A 13814-nucleotide genomic window follows, 5' to 3' on the forward strand; every position below is an offset into this window, starting at 1 on the left:
TCGACGGGCGCAGTGGCGTGGTGGTAAGACGTCGGCCTCTTAATCGGGAGGTCGTGAGTTCGAATCCCGGTCGCTGCCGCCTGGTGGGTTAAGAGTGGAGATTTTTCCGATCTCCCAGGTCAACTTATGTGCAGACCTGCTAGTGACTTAACCCCCTTCGTGTGTACACGCAAGCACAAGACCAAGTGCACACAGAAAAGATCCTGTATTCCATGTCGGAGTTCGGTGGGTTATGGAAACACGAAAGTACCCAGCATGCCTACTCAACGAAAGCGGAGTGAAGCTGACTATGCTCTCAGAGTATAGTGTGGGGAACCCAAATGGGCAAACGAGCTCACACGTAACCAGACAAATTCTGGAACGCTGAAGAAGAAGAAGAAAGTTAAATCAGTTGGGGGATTGTTTGGGGTGTTCATTTTGGACAGGCGGTCATCAGGGTATTGGTGTGGACTAGAAGGCTTGACTGTGAAAAATCTAAGTTTACGTTTTTCTTCGGATGTTTGTGTCAAATGTGTTGGTTTAAACTGTGTCCAAAAATGATGGTGTCTGATGTGTGAGTTTCATGTGTCTTTTTTAAAAGAATGATTTTACATGAGACTGTGGGTGAAAGGTGTGTATGCTGAATTCTGGTTGACTATGGCTTTGGCATCAGTATTGTCGCATCTTCGCATTTACACATGTTCGCCCACCTTAAAAATGTTCTCTGTCTGTTAAATGTTTTTAATCACAGTCTCTCTGTGTTTCATTGTTTGAATCCTACTTTATGATCAAACCAAATGAACACTTATATATTCATCTTGGAAATGTTCTCTATGTCCTTAAAGCGTTGTTGTTTTTTAATTCAGTTTCATTGGGTTTTTTTATTGTTTGATGAATTTTTAATGAACTGAATTGATAATCATGATGTTTTAATTTTCCTAATGGAAAAGTTTTGATGACTTGACTCAAAATCTCTCCTCATTGTTTGTGTGAGAGTGTGAAAATGCTTTCAGAGCCTGCATGTGAGTAACTGTTTGTCACATATGTATATTGTTGTTTTTTGCTGTTGGTAAAAAACAAAGTACTCATCTCTTTCTTGTGAATAACTGAATTTGTCCATACAATTTTTTTGATAAGTGAATCTTTTTAATTGCCTGACTTTCTGTTTCTAAACTCTTAAAATGACAAACATGGGCACTGGTACCATTTATGGGCAGAATATACATGTGCAGAGTCAGCGGCACAGACGACGCACTGCTTATTATTAATGCTGCGATAGGGATTATGACAAGTACTTGGCCTGTTTTCTTTTCACGCAACGTGTAGCGGGCTGGGATAATCTGCAGTGCGTCGTCTGTGCCGCTGACTCTACGCAGGTATAATCTGCCCCTAACTGCTTTGGTAAGAGTAAATGTAAAAATTATTTGCATACTCAGTGTTCTTGCGGGGAAAGTGTGTTCCTAGAGGGTACAGGAGTTAAATGCAGAAGCTGAAGGAAAGAAACGGATGAGCACATGAACTTGTGATTCAGTGACATTAGTATGACAAGATGTTGCACCACAATCGGATTTTGGGAAACAGAAACGTAAACAACTATGTTGTTGGCAACTCTTTTTTGCAAAAAAATTATGGTTGGCTTTCCTCTACTTTTTACATTTAGTCAAGTTTTGACTAAATGTTTTAACATAGAGGGGGAATCGAGAGGTGTATGTGTGCGTGTCTGTGTGTGTAGAGCGATTCAGAGTAAACTACTGGACTGATCTTCATGAAACTTTACATGAAAATTCCTGGAAATGATATCCCCAGACATTTTTTTCATTTTTTAGATAAATGTCTTTGATGACGCCATATCCGGCTTTTTGTAAAAGTTGATGCGGCACTGGGACACCCTCATTTTTCAATGAAATTGATTGACATTTTGGCCAAGCAATCTTCGACGAAGGCTGGACTTTGGTATTGCATTTCAGCTTGGAGACTTAAAAATTAATTAATTAATTTGATCATTAAAAATCTGAAAATTGTAATTAAAATTAAAAAAATTATAAAGCGATCCAAAAACAATTTTATCTTATTCTTCGTCATTTTCTGATTCCAAAAACATACAAGTATGTTATATTCAGATTAAAAACAAGCTCTTAAAAGTAAAAATATGAACATTATGATTTAAGTTAAATTTCCGAAATCAATTTAAAAACAATTTTATCTTATTCCTTGTCGGTTCCTGATTCCAAAAACATAGATATAACATGTTTGAATTAAAAACAAGCTCAGAAAGTTAAAGAGAACAGAGATACAGAAAAGCGTGGTTCCCTACCGCGCTATTCTGGCTAGTCAATTTCACTGCCTTTGCCACCTGCGGTGGACTGACGTGACGTTGCTACGAGTATACGGTCTTGGTGGAAAAAAATGCAGTGCATTCAGTTTCATTCTGTGAGTACGACAGCTTGACTAAATGTTGTATTTTCGCCTTAGGCGACTTGTTTCGTCTTGTTCATGATCTTGTGTATTGGCAGGGAAGTAGGCTGGGGCTGGAAGGCTGTTTAAAAATGTCTTGACCAGATATTTATGTATATTGAAGTGTTCAACATCATTGTTCTGCCCTTTTGTGTCTTGACCAAATGATAGTGAATGGTGTTTTTTTTCTCGTGTGTGTTGTTTTTGTGTGTTTAGTTTTATTAGTGTACATTTTCGGTTAATACTTTGCTTGATATGTTCTGAGATGCGTGTTTATGTTGGATTTGTCTGTCATTGCAAGAACTGTCTAATTTTGTGATCTTCCGACAGATCCATATTGTCTTGTGAATTGAAAGATTTGTGTTTTTGTTTTTGTATTTTGATGATTGTTGTTTTGGAGTGTTTTGTGTGTTTTTGAACATTGATTTAATCAGTATTTTATTCGTAAACAGACACATGATAATATAACAACAACATTGCAAGAGACAATGCATTGTGCAATACATGGAAACAGGATTAATTTTCAAGAACATCAGATGTGTTGTGAGGAAAAAGAGCAGTGTTTTTCTTTTCTGATCATAGTTTATGATGCTTGTGATTTTATATCATTTTGCCCCATTGCCAGATCATGTTGAGTACCGTATTTTCCGGGTTACAAGGCACTATAGCGCATAAGGTGCACCCCCTTCTTTTAAAAAAAATTTGTAATCCAGTCACCCATTGGGCGCAGGGGGCCAAAATTGAAAAAGTATACCCGTTTGTTGAAGAATGAAAATAAGCCGCACATCAAAGGAAGAATACAGAGTGGAAATATGTGTGCTCTGTGTGTGCGGCGAGATCAAAGGCAGGTCCATTGTTCTTGTCACGTTTTGTTCCCCATGATTTTTTCCCAATTTTTTTTTCGTATTTCATACACGGATTAGGCGCTTCAGGCGCTTCGTTATACAAGGCGCAGGGGTCAAACTCGAGGAAAAAAGTCGCGCCTTATGACCCGGAAAATACAGTAGTTAATGGTATCTTACAGTGTCATGTGAAGGATTTTGTTATTTGACTTTAATGTGTGTTTCACTGTGATTTGTTTGTTTTGTGTGTTGTTGTTTTTCTTGTGTTTTGTTCTTGTTGTGACTAGAGAATGTCAGATTATGTTGATTTGTTTGTTGTATCGTACAGTTTTATTTTCAGATTATGTTGATTTGTTTGTGGTATCTTACAGTTTTATTTTCAGATTATGTTGATTTGTTTGTGGTATCTGACAGTTTTATTTGAATACATTTTTTTACTGAACTAAATGTGTGTTCACAGTGATTTGTTTGTTTCCTTTTTCTGCTTCCTTTGTTTTGATTGTATGTTTTCTGTCTTTTCTTTCTGTTGTGATTGAAAAGTCAGTTGAAAGACCGAATCCTTTCTTCTTCTTTTTACATTTAGTCAAGTTTTGACTAAATGTTTTAACATAGAGGGGGAATCGAGACGAGGGTCGTGGTGTATGTGTGTGTGTGTCTGTGCGTGTGTGTGTGTAGAGCAATTCAGAGTAAACTACTGGACCGATCTTTATGAAATTTTACATGAGAGTTCCTGGGTATGATATCCCCAGACGTTTTTTTAAATTGTTTTTGTTTGTTTGTTTGCTTGTTTGTTCTTGTTTGACTTTTTTTTTGCTTCTAATTTGACTATGCTTCTATGGCTTGCTTTAGTAGTCAGGCAACGCTATGCAACAATGAGTGTATTTTGGTTCTACGCCTTCCCAGGACTATCTGCTTGTCTGTCATATTGGCACAATTTTGCAGCGAACATTTCATTTGCGGTTCTGATAGACCCATACTGACCACTTTGCTTATTTACAACATCAGGCACAAAATGTCAACAAATTAATTTGTACAAGTGAAATGGGGGAGGGGGGTGTGCATACAAGTTTTAGCAGTTTTTAGATGTGTTCAGCAGTCCTTGACCTCACCTTTCCCCCACCATAAAAAAAGTTAAGCAACTCTGCTGAAATTACGGCAAAGTTTTTGGCAAAGTGAAACACGTTTAAGTGTTTGTCCAACTGCTAATGCCAAATGACATCCCTGAAAGATCACGACATGGCAAGCAAAACTGTCTCACCCCAGGCCTGCCCCATTTTTTTTTTCTTCTAACTATAGCAGAGATTTTGTTTATTTTTTATTTGAGGCAGAGCGATGTTAAGATATTAAGAGCGATTACTTCCCTTTGGTTATTTGATATCTTAACATCGCTCTGCCTCATTCTGTTTGAGATTCTAACTGATACTTTCGAGGCGACCCTGTAACAATGTGTGTGTTTGTTCTGTTTAAACCAGTCTTGATCTAAGGACTTAAAGTCCGGTCGAGAATAAAAGCTGGTTCTTGTATATGACTGTGTACGTAGGTGTTAGTTGGAGTGCCTTAGAGAATGATGTGCATATGAGCTTGCGGTGATGATCTTTTTTTGAAGATGAAAGTCGCTTGTTCATTTCAATGCTTGTTATTCTCTCAGGTGCCAGGAGAAAAGGTTCCGTACAACTCTCGCTTACTGTATTACACATGTCGTATGCATTAAGAGCGATTACTTCCCTTTGGTTATTTGATATTTTTATTTGTTACATTTGAATAACTTTATAATGATACCCCCCGCGGGTTAGGGGGAAGAATTTACCCGATGCTCCCCAGCATGTCGTAAGAGGCGACTAACGGATTCTGTTTCTCTTTTTACCCTTGTTAAGTGTTTCTTGTATAGAATATAGTCAATTTTTGTAAAGATTTTAGTCAAGCAGTATGTAAGAAATGTTAAGTCCTTTGTACTGGAAACTTGCATTCTCCCAGTGAGGTAATACATTGTACTACGTTGCAAGCCCCTGGAGCAAATTTTTGATTAGTGCTTTTGTGAACAAGAAACAATTGACAAGTGGCTCTATCCCATCTCCCCCTTTCCCCGTCGCGATATGACCTTCGTGGTTGAAAACGACGTTAAACACCAAATAAAGGAAGAAAGAAATAACTATGATCAACTCTTGGCCCTAATGCTTCCCCTCTCTCTCTCTCTCTTCGTGGAAATCCAAGTACGTCAATCATGTTCAAAATGTGTACACATTCTTCTTGTGTTTTACATTTATTACCTGCATCTTGATTTCCCTTCCCCTCCTTCATCGTTGCAAGGGGCCGACAGCCTTTAGCTGAATTAAACTTTTGTATTTGTATTTTCTTCCTCTTCTGATTTTTTAGTACCGGTACTCTCTCTTTCCCTTGTGCCAGGAGCTAATTCTTACCAATGGAATCTTACTCTAATACTGCTAGGTTATTTGTTGTTTGTGCCATTTTTTCACTTACCTGCAATGTTTGTTCTTTTTACTTGTGTTGTTTTGAAATCAGAATCCATGGCCAGTCTTAAGCCAATCAATCTTTATGTGTTAAGATTTACATACATGTTCTTCTTTATTTTGACCTGTAGTCAAAGAAAATGTGGTTTGCTCTTTCTTTTAATAAAGGTTCTAGATACATATGTTATTGGGCTATTTCTTCCCAGTGTAAACACAATATTTGTAAGTTTAGCCTTGCATTTCTATCATTATGACTGCCAACATTATGACTGTCACTTTTGCTTTCAATAGGTCCCTGGTGCTAGTAAGCTCACTAATGTGTACAAGTGACATCTGCTTAGAAGAATGTACAGTCTGAGTTACAGAAGGGTCAGTCTACTTTGGAGTGTAATAGACGATGATCGGAAATAACTCTGTGAGGTCTATTCAAGGGCTATGGAAGAGTTGCGCCCCTGGACTGTGAGGCAAATATGCGATGGCACTAATCAGATAAACCACGTGATTGGCATTTCAGTGAGTAATGACTTCCAATGTGCATTGTTTTGAAAGAAGAAGGCATCACCTTGAGCATACACTGTCATTTATGCAATGCCCGCTCGATACTATGTTGTTTTTTCTTCTAAAAACATACACATTCAAGATTGATTCACTGCTGCCATGTTGGCCAAGTGCAGTGTCCGATGGCGACAAATCTGCCTGTCCTTCAGAAACCGGACAGAGGTTTTTTTTCTCTGGAATTTGTCTGTTTAGGCTGGCCCCCGCAAAGTGGCTGGTATTACTGTTACTGTGTAAAAGTAAATCATGTGGGTTTGTATGGGGTTGGTAAGGTTAATTTCAGAAGGAAGTGCAGTTTGAACATTGGAATTAAATCTGACTAATTCATTTCTTGATTTTTTTTGTCTCTTCTTTTTACATTTAGTCAAGTTTTGACTAAATGTTTTAACATAGAGGGGGAATCGAGACGAGGGTCGTGGTCTGTGTGTGTGTGTGTGTGTAGAGCGATTCAGAGTAAACTACTGGACCGATCTTTATGAAATTTTACATGAAAGTTCCTGGGTATGATATCCTCAGACTTTTTTTCATTTTTTCGATAAATGTCTTATGACGTCATATCCGGCTTTTTGTAAAAGTTGAGGCGGCACTGTCACACCTTCATTTTTCATTCAAATTGATTGAAATTTTGGCCAAGCAATCTTCGACGAAGGCCGGACTTCGGTATTGCATTTCAGCATGGAGGCTTAAAAATGAATTTATGACTTTGGTCATTAAAAATCTGAAAATTGTCAATAAAATTATTTATTTATAAAACGATCCAAAATTACTTTTATTTTATTTTTCATCATGTTCTGATTCTAAAAACATATAAATATGTTATATTCGGATAAAAACAAGCTCTGAAAATTAAAAATATAAAAATTATGATTAAAATTAAATTTCCGAAATCGTTTTAAAAACAATTTCATCTTATTCCTTGTCGGTTCCTGATTCCAAAAACATATAGATATGATATGTTTGGATTAAAAACACGCTCAGAAAGTTAAAACGAAGAGAGGTACAGTAAAGCGTGCTATGCAGCACAGCGCAACCACTACCGCGCTAAAAAGGCTCGTCACTTTTACTGCCTTTTGCACTAGCGGCGGACTACAGTCATTGTGAAAAAATGCAGTGTGTTCAGTTTCATTCTGTGAGTTCCAAAGCTTGACTAAATGTAGTAATTTTGCCTAACGCGACTTGTTTCTTTTCTTCTCTTCAAAAATTGTCTTCTTAGTCAAATACTTGTAGATCATGTTCGCCATTGTATGACAAAAGTGTGTTTTGAATCATTGACATGCAGTTGGTTCAGTTTTACCTATAATTCGGGCAGCTGCATTCTGTGTTCAAAGGTAAGCATTAGCAGCAAGTTTCAGTTTCAATCACATGAATCTGATACATGGTCTGAGGAGATTTCTGTAGCAGGTATGGAAAAATGTTCTTAAACGGCGATTTATTTTCTTATGTGAAAACTTTCCTTCTCTATTTTCCTTTATTGTATGACTGTGGCCTACAATTCAATCCTGTATTTATTAGGGAAAAAATCAAACAGTGCATGAGAGCTGTTGTGTGTATACACAAAACTTGAAAGAAGTATACAGTATCGTTCAAACTCTTTCAAATTTGTGTCTGTTCATATCACAGGCATTTGACAATAATGGTTACTTCTTTGCTCGGTCACATGATTATCATGATTGACTGTTGTTGAGCTGAGGTAAAGGACATTATATTCATGCGTCTGTGACTCAACCGGTCGGTGATAATCGGCTGTTCTCTTGTCATTTTTCATGAGGATGCCTAGAGAATGTGTATGTGTGCTATTTATTTTGACTGTCTCGTTTTCTGTATGGAATAAAGTGTGTTCGACATGTATTTGGTGAGTGTTTTTACATTTGTGTTATGATTTAGTGGAATATATACCTACTCCCTAGAGGCCCACCTCTCCACACTCACAAACACACACACACACACACACACACAATTTGAATGACTTAAGACTGTAGACAAGATATGTCAAAGTATTCCCGCAGTGGGGCACTGCGGTTATGAAATTAAAGGCCCCTCCTGTTTTTGGAACCGCAGGAGCTTTCTAGTTTGCTGTTAGGTAGATTTTTGGTTCCTCTTTCCTGTCATGCTCTCTTTTTCTTCATGAATTCTTTTCTTTTTTCTGCCTTCTTGCTCATTCACCTGTATTTTTTCCAAAAATCTCTTCTCTTGCCGCTTGTCTCGCGATTCATGTATAGTTTAATCTGTTAGTGTTCTGATGTAAGTCCAGCAGTAGATAGGTTAAGCCTATTTTAACATACTGGAAACTGGTAATCTTCCAGTAGGTATTAATTTAGTTTTACTAAAGCCTGCTGGGACACAAGTAATGGGTTAGTGCATTTGTAAACAGGAATCGCTTGACAAGTGGCCCCCTTCATCCCCCCCTTCCTCGTCCTGATATGGCTCTGCGTAGTCGGCTGGACGTTAAGCAACAAATAAACAAACAAACAAACAATGTCAAAGTATCTCTTTTTAGTCTCGGCCTTCTTACAAAACGCAAGTTCCCACTCCCTGTGCGAGAAGACTGAAGAGAACCATTTTTGAATAGGCTTACTTATAGGCATGCCCAATGCACACACACATACACCACTGAAACTTTCATAGGTATGGCAAACCTCGCTGGGAAAACCTTTGGGCGGTCATTATAATAATGGCCGACTTTGACAGTGATCTCCGTTCTGTTCTTCACAGTTATGATAAAGACATCGTTCTAAGGTCAAAACAAGTCAAAATTGTGGGACTGCTGCCGGAAGGAGACCGTAATATATGGTTGCATCAACGTGACAGGAGGGGGGGGGGGGGGGGGTTGTGGGGTTTCCGGACCCCCCCCCCCCCCCCCCCCAGCCAAAAAAAATAAAAAATGTATGGTGCATTTCTTTATTTTACATTGAGTTTCAATTTTGGGGGTATTAATCAGTGACAAAATCTGCTGCCTGAAACTGGTAATGATCATCCTCAGAATGCACCAGATTGCACCATTTAATTTGCATCCTTTTTTTGACTCACATGCGAAGCAAAAGTGAGTCTATGTACTCACCCGAGTCGTCCGTCCGTCCGTCCGGAAAACTTTAACGTTGGATATTTCTTGGACACTATTCAGTCTATCAGTACCAAATTTGGCAAGATGGTGTATGATGACAAGGCCCCAAAAAACATACATAGCATCTTGACCTTGCTTCAAGGTCAAGGTCGCAGGGGCCATAAATGTTGCCTAAAAAACAGCTATTTTTCATATTTTTCCCATTTTCTCTGAAGTTTTTGAGATTCAATACCTCACCTATATATGATATATAGGGCAAAGTAAGCCCCATCTTTTGATACCAGTTTGGTTTACCTTGCTTCAAGGTCAAGGTCACAGGAGCTCTTCAAAGTTGGATTGTATACATATTTTGAAGTGACCTTGACCCTGAACTATGGAAGATAACTGTTTCAAACTTAAAAATTATGTGGGGCACATGTTATGCTTTCATCATGAGACACATTCGGTCACATATGATCAAGGTCAAGGTCACTTTGACCCTTATGAAATGTGACCAAAATAAGGTAGTGAACCACTAAAAGTGACCATATCTCATGGTAGAAAGAGCCAATAAGCACCATTGTACTTCCTATGTCTTGAATTAACAGCTTTGTGTTGCATGACCTTGGATGACCTTGACCTTGGGTCAAGGTCACATGTATTTTGGTAGGAAAAATGTGTAAAGCATGTGAGTCGTATGGGCTTTGCCCTTCTTGTTTCAAAATGTTCTGGGGGGACATGCCCTCGGACCCCCCCAGCAAGCTAGGCGCTTCGCGCCTTCACACCCATATCTTCACCATATACTTTTGGAACACCCCCCCCATACAATGAACTGATCCGCCCCTGCATCACTGACTGTCAAAAAAATCGTCTGCTCCAGCGAGCGCCGAAACCAAACGGTTGATTATCACGTGACACTTACGCCATATTTAGAGTTGTTTGCACAGTAAATACAGCCGCGAAAAATAGCTCGCTTGAAACTGTCTTACATATCAATTCCTTTGTAATTTAAAAATTACACAACACCATGAAAAATTATTATCGACGATCGCGAATCTTCTTACATCCATAACACATTACGAAAAGATCTAAATATATGTAAAAAAAAAAAAATCGATTTCCTCGCCAGACAAGGAAAACCAAGGCATCCTGTCAGGGATAGAATGAGCCGAACTAATTTTGACCTGAGGTCAGGATGCCTTACCACAGGCGCTCTCACGAGCGGGTCGGGATCAAAGTGGGCGGGGTCTGTGCGCTCTCAAGACCACAGGAGCTTGTATAAAAACATTTAGTCAAGATCACAGGAGCCTGTATCCAATCACCGGTCGATCATTATTTACTCCTTATTCCATTTATTTACTCCTTATTCCATACAGTCTACTACTACTATTTACTGTGATCTTGACTAAATGTTTTTATATAGCTTCACGCGACTTGTTGTCTGCCAACGATTGATCATGTTGGAAGGCAAGGCCAGTTTACAATAAGATGCCTGTTACTGTTGGTGTTAGCTTACTTGTGGTCTTTTGCAAAAAGTTCTTCAACATGGAGAACCCCCTGCTCCTTTGCATTTGACAGTGTTCAATGTCTTTCTCTTTGTTGATTAATTGTTTTGCTTTGTTACAATTCCTAACTTGTTCTTCATTCCAAAAAGTGTTGTGTTCTCTTACATTTTCTGCCTGCAGTAATACCCAGATTTCATGCAAATTTGCATCAGGGATGCAATATATTTCAGCCAGCCAATGGCCGACAGTGCACTGCGGTAGCTCTCATTGCTTTACTAACCATTGCAAGTCTCAGAAAATTCCATGGCACAAATGAACTATGTTTGATGCTATGACATACCTGAACCCAAGTGACCTAGATAATACTTTGTTTGAACATAGACCAAAGGATAAATGGTCTATGGTTTGAAGGAACATCTCTGGTTTCGGCTTTTATTTTGTCGAGACTGGATTACTGCAACTCGCTCCTAGCCGGCCTCCCAGACGCCTAGCTAGACCGCCTACAGCGCATCATGAACAATGCAGCACGTCTTGTGCTGCGCAAGCGCAAGCGCGACCATGTCACCCCTCTCCTCGTGACCCTTCACTGGCTACCAATCAAAGCACGCATAACATATAAAATAGCTACCCTGTGCTACCGTAGCCTTCACGACTCTGCCCCTTCTTACCTGTCCCACACGCAACCTCAGATCCGCTGACGCAGGGCACCTTGTTGTCCCACGCATCAAACTGAACGCTTTTGGCAAGCGCGCCTTTATCTACACAGCTCCCTCTATTTGGAACTCTCTGCCCATGTCTTTCTACCTCTCTCCTTTCCTTCAAGTCCGCTCTAAAAACACACCTCTTCCGGCAATACTTCAACCCCTAGCCAGTTCAGTATCTGCCACATTGAGGAGAGGGGTCACTTGCCATCGTAGCGCGCTGTGGGCCGGCTGGGGGCGGGTTGCTATTTCATGTGCCTGTTTCTTTGTTTATTTCCGTGTTTGAAATCGGCGTGCGGGTCTGTTTTTCCCTTGTACGTGCGCGCGATAGCTGTCGCGGTGTATGAGGCGCGAGTGTGCGAGGGCTGTATTTTGTATATTGATTATTTGATACATGTATAAATGTGTCTCCAGGAATATGTTTTGTTTTAATCTTGTGTCGATACTATTTAGTTCTGCCTCGTTATTAGCCATTGAGTATAACTGTTTTATCATCATTGCTTTGTTGTTGTTCTTTGGCCATTTACGTTGAATGACTTGTTATACATTGATAGTTTTATTCTTCTTCTTCGTCGCTCGCTAGATAGTTTTATTATAAGAACCTTTTCTAATTCCTATTAACTCGATGTTCTTTAACTATATTTATACATAAATGCATATTGTAAAGCAGTAGGGGAGGGAGGGGTAGGGTGGGACAAAAAAACTCCTTTTTTTGAATATCTCATTCAATACTAAAGACAAAAACACAAAACTGGTGTCATTAGAAACTTTATTGAATTTGCCACAAAACAAAGAAAACAAAAATTTGATTTATTTCACCGACTCAGGAGAATTCGCAGTTAAAAACGCAAACAAATGTGGGGCAGGGTGGAACATGACGGGGCAGGATGGGACATTGCTTGGGGCAGGGTGGAACATGACGGGGCAGGGTGGGACATATGAATTTGTGTGTGAAATTAAGAACCTTGTACCAGCTAAAACAACGCCCTCGTGAGTCAGTCTTCATTGAAGATTTCCGATGATTGGTGATACGATCCCTGCAGAGTCCACCGCCTGTCCTCACTGAACAAACGCTTCTTTGAAGCTATGGCTTTCTTGGCCACAGCTCGAGGTTTCTTGGGCACAGCTCGAGGTTTCTTGGCCAACTTTTTCTTCTTCGCTTCCATCTCTGCTTTTTCTGGTGTGTCCGTCAACACTCGGCTTCTGCCAAGCGCTTGACCGGTACGCTTCTTCTGCTGGGTAGCCTTTGGGTATGGCCTGATAACTTCAGGTGAGCAGATCAGAACAGAGTCAGGGGAACGAGATGCGCTTGGATCAGGTGGACCGTCAACAGCAGCGTTTTGGGCGGCTTGTGTTGAAGTTTTAATGGGAGTGGTTGATTGTTGACAGGGTTTGTCGCTGATGTAGCTTTGGTAGAAGTCGGTTTCTGAAAAGACTTCGGTATCCAGTGGGCAGATGCCCGTGGACTTGAAACCACTGGTGATGTTCTGAATTGTGAAGGCACGGTTATATGCAGTGCCAAGGATTCCTGCGACGTCGTGGATCGTCTGACATTTTTCAGGGTTGTTGTACATTGAGGTGATCGCTGCGTTGTACTGCCTCTTCAGCGGGCTTCTGACGGTCTTGGAGCCTGTGACTACAGTGGGGAGGGAGACTCAACAGCACAATGCCGTTGTCTCTGTAGTAGTTAACTGCTTCCACTGCGATGTAGGATACATGATTGTCTAGAATGACAAGGACTTTGTTCTCCACCGTGCATCGAAGATGTTTCTGAATATGGTGGAGGCACTGCACGAAGATCTCCTGTGTCATCCACCCGCTTGGGTTACAAAAGCCTTGGGTGCCTGGTGGTGCACCGAAGAGCATATGGTTCTTGAAGTTCTTTCTTGGGAACACGAGGCAGGGTGGCAGGCAGTTCCCGATGCCGTTGATGATGCCCAGCATCGTAACTGTCTCTCCACGCTCATGCGAGACCAGTTGTGCGACCTGCTTGACACCAGCCTCGGCAACCACCTTCTGAGGCCTCTGGGAGGTGGTTAGTGCCATTTTATCTACATTGTAGATTCTTTCAGGCATTAGGGTGTGTTTTTGGTACAGCCGCCTCAATTTCTCAAAGAAGGTACCAACATTGTGCTTATTGAATGCAGTTGCTCTTGCAATGCTGGTCGCCTCAGGGGTTCTTCCGCGATCACCCAAATCCCTCTCAGCTTTCCCTGTCATAAAATGGGGGTGGGGGACGATTTAACTGCCTGTTTCGCGTGTCAAGTCCG

The sequence above is a fragment of the Littorina saxatilis genome, linkage group LG2 (assembly GCF_037325665.1).
Source record: "Littorina saxatilis isolate snail1 linkage group LG2, US_GU_Lsax_2.0, whole genome shotgun sequence".
Classification (NCBI taxonomy): domain Eukaryota; kingdom Metazoa; phylum Mollusca; class Gastropoda; order Littorinimorpha; family Littorinidae; genus Littorina; species Littorina saxatilis.